The sequence below is a fragment of the Drosophila miranda genome (genome assembly GCF_003369915.1).
Source record: "Drosophila miranda strain MSH22 chromosome Y unlocalized genomic scaffold, D.miranda_PacBio2.1 Contig_Y1_pilon, whole genome shotgun sequence".
In the NCBI taxonomy this organism is placed as follows: Eukaryota; Metazoa; Arthropoda; class Insecta; order Diptera; family Drosophilidae; genus Drosophila; species Drosophila miranda.
Genome location: NW_022881603.1, coordinates 49,562,738 through 49,566,916, shown reverse-complemented (window position 1 = coordinate 49,566,916; position 4,179 = coordinate 49,562,738).

The following is a 4,179-nucleotide window of genomic DNA, read 5'->3' as shown; positions in this document are numbered from 1 at the left end:
CCGAACCAAGAGCGCGAGAGCGAGGCAGAGGGCTATGTAACTGGCTGTTAACTGAGCGCGGCACCCAGCAGCGATAACAGGCTGTTAGCCTGGGGTGCTAACAGCTCGGTTGCCCTGCTACAGCTTCTGCTCTGAACATTCTCTGAACAGTGCGGTTAAGACCCCTTAGATCGTGCTGAGAAGCTCCTTTAGAGCACGACTTGACTCGGAACCGATGGAAGCCAACGAAAGGAGAATGTTTATCTGGTTGGTCACAAGGAGCTTGTTGTTCTCGTACCGGTCACGAAGGGCATTCCACGCCGCCTCGAAACCGTCATTGGTGAGTGGAGACTTTTCCACTATGGCCTTCGGATCACCACTAGTTTTAGTGGTGAGATGGTACAACTTCTCCACGGGAGACAGCCTGGGATTTTGTACATAGATCGCAGTAAAAAGGTCTCGGAACGTAGGCCAGCGGACGTAGCCCCCAGCGAATACTTCTATGTCGCATGGGGGGAGTCTGCAGCCGCCGTGGAAATCTGGCTGTGCGGAAGGATGGACTGCTGGTTGTTGGAGCTGATCAGTGAGATCAGCAACGCACTGTTCGTACACTGTAAAGCAGTCATCGAATTTGGATTGAAGGTCCGCTTCAGCCTGCGGACCCTCTTCAGCCACAAATGCGAAACAGTTCTTATGCTCTGCCTCAACCTCGGCCCACATGGTTCGGATTTGGTCACGGCGTATCGTGGCAAGCGAGGCGGATGGAGTGCGGGGATTCGGAAGGTTTATTCGCTCTCCGAAATGCATAAGCTTGCGTGAGGCTGCTTCGAATTTAGCCATTGCGACAGTGGCGGCGGATTGAGCCATTGTGCTCTCCTCGCGACCTGTTGGCATATTTGGCGCTCACACGCAGAAAAGAGAAAACATCCAAATCGGATGCGGAAGTGTGGGGCGGATGGCTACAACCTTGGCTGGATTCGGAGAGTAGATACGGACACCACAAGAGCAGAAAGAAATATTTATTTCTCAAAGCCACTATGGTCGTAATAGACGGAAAGGTCTTGAGCTTTTGCTGGAATGCAATTGTTGGATCAACTCCCAAACTATGAGTGATCCCAATTGGAGAAGAGCTGAGGAGAGGAACGGTCACATTGGCTGGCAATATTCGAAAATATTGTCAGTATGGTGTTCCTCCGTTTACCTTTGCAACGAATTAGGTAGTGGGATGTTTACTGCGGATGGAATGCAGAAGGAATTTTATGGGTTTTGGATTTACTTGTTGTCAAAGCTTTTGGCATTTGTTTCACGATTTATTACAGCTGAGGAAGCTGTATTTATTCGGACGCGGCTCAAAGTCGATACTATCGGTATTGATGGTAATCGATCGGTCGCCCAGCCCTGGTCGCACGGGTGATGTACAGAATCAACAATTGCAAATTGAAATGCAATTAATTGCCAAACCACGTACCGTGCCTGGATTGGCGACAATTTATCTTTAATTCGGAGGTGCTTATGCGTACCGAGGATACCGTGCAGTGCAGCAGGACTGGATATTTGTGCTACGATCGCGCAATATGCAGAATTGTATGGAGTTGGACGAAAGTAGATGAATATGTAGATGTCGATAATTGTGTAATTTGTAAGTATGTATGTATGGAATCAGCTGGTAGCTGGGAGAGGTAGGAATATTATTTACAGACCACTATATATGACTGGATCGGAGGCGGAACGCAGGAGTTAGCTCAGATAAAATTAAACCTTTGAAAATAATTGGAGGGCACAACCGTTGGCGGAACGAAATGTGGTTTAATTTGGAGCTAGACCGATGTACATACACATGTACATATGAGCCACTGGAGATGGGCAAGTGACGAATTTGTACTTATCTTGGATTGGAATGATCCGCCGATGCTTGCTGGGGTGCACTTCTCCTTTTGGTTAGGAGAAGATCCGGCTCGAAGGACCAATGTTTGTAGGAGGGCGTATCACCGGAGCGGGTTTCCAGCGACGAGTGGGAAAATATCCAAATGAAGAAGTCAGAGTGGTTCCAAAAATATGTTCCATGTATTTATGTATATATGTAGATTGTAGGTGCGCGTATGTGCACGACGGCAGCTTGTAGCGGGGTGGGAAACGTTGCTCCTGGTCGCTTACATGCTAGGACTACCGTGAGCGACGTGAGGATCGTAGGAGCGCACCGAACCGAGAGCGTGAGAGCCTCGCTATGTAACTGGCTGTTAACTGAGCGCGGCACCCAGCAGCGATAACAGGCTGTTAGCCTGGGGTGCTAACAGGTTGCCCTGTTACAGCTTCTGCTCTGAACACAAATTATAAGCCAAATGGCGCTACACCGGCCCCGTTGAAGGCCTGGAAGGCTTCAAGCCAGTAGCAGAAGCGCCAACTCTTGGATTGGCCTCCTGAACGTGGCTCCGCTGCTTGTCCTTAGGTCGACCACTCTGACCCTTCCGTCCTGCCCTGCGGTTGTTCCGACCACTCTTCCGAGGAGCCACTGTTGAGGGGGCAGGTTGTCCTCGGCGACGATTACGAGGTCGCCTTCCTTGATGTTGGGTTCCTCCTGGTGCCACTTGCATCTTATTTGCAAGCCCAGCACATACTCCCGGGACCATCGCTGTCAGAACATTTGCCTGGCTGACGAGACAAGCCGCCATCGCTTTAAGCAGCTCAGACCCTCCTGGTTCGGGGTCCTGGGTGCTGGGGGTGCGATTAGCGGCCGCCTGTCAGCAGGTGCCCGGGAGTCAGCGCGTCTCCGTCGCTTGGTTCTGGGCTTAGGGGTCCTAGCGGGCGCGAGTTGCATACCGCCTCGATCCCGACCAGCTCGGTCTCCAGCTCCTCTGCGGTGAGGAGAGCGCTTCCGACTGCCCGTAGGAGTAGGCCCTTGGCAGACTTCACACCGGCCTCCCAAAGTCCGCCCATGTGCGGTGCTCGAGGCGGTATGAAGGCAAACTCGCACCCGCTTCTTGACTCGAATTCGCATATCGCGTCCGCTTCCGCCTCTATCTTCCTCCGCAGCTCGCTGAAGTGGCGACTTGCTCCGACGAAATTTGTCGCGTAGTCGCAGTTCACGCGTTGCGGACAAACTGACAAATAACGCTATGTAGGACTTATAAGGCGGCTTTCCACGAATTTTCAGAGTCGTATAGACTGGGCCACAAAAATCAACGCCACATACTGAAAATGGGCGGAGAGCACGGAGCCGGTCTGCGGGTAAGTTGCCCATCATTTGGGTCTGGAGCAGAGGCTTGCATGTAATGCAACGAATACACGACCTGACTGTCGCCTTGCAGACCGCCTGAGCGTTCACTATTCAAATACTCTGAAATACTCACGAGTGCTCATGGCGAACGTATGTCTGCACAAACTGCGAGCGTTTTGACAATAACAAAGGAAACTTGGCATTATATGACATAGGAGCGTTAACTAGTCGCCCCCCAAGTCGCAACAACGAAAAAGAGCACCAAGCCCCAGCCTCTTCATGGATGAAGGGATTCAAACGCTGAAGACTGGGGCCTAACTTGGTGCCTTTACGAACCCTTATAATATCTTCTTGAGACTCATTTTTCTGCGTTATTTCGACTATATTTAGAAACGCCTCGTCGTATTCTACGGATGACGGAATTTTTTCAAAGTTGAGACTTTTGTCATTGCATTTTCGGATGAAGCGGAACACGAAAACGAACACTCTTAGCAGTTTGAGGTGTGACGAGTATCCCTCGATTAAATCCACTAAATAATTTGGCTTGGCCGCGACGGTCAGTCCGGCCGATTTCTTCCGACTTTCCATCTGTAGCTCTTCTTCGGAAAGCTCGAAGTGTGGATTTCTGGGCCAGCTCTCTTCTTCAAACTTTAGGAACGCTGGTCCACCAAATCAGATCGACTGCACGATTTCCTCTACGTCACAACCTCTCGAAACTATGTCTGCTGGGTTCTGTTTTGGCGGCACATGCCGCCACGTAGCTTCACTTGACCACTCTTGAATCTGCGCTACTCGGTTCGCAACGAATGTTGACAACGACAAAGGGTGGGATCGGATCCAATGATGAGTAACTTCTGAATCTGACCAGTATATTATTTTTTCAATTGGAACCTTGAGTAGCGATTTGATTCGGTGACAAAGGTCTGCAAGAAGGTGAGCGGCACATAACTCAAGCCTTGGGAGCGTTTTCGTCTTGAGCGGCGCTA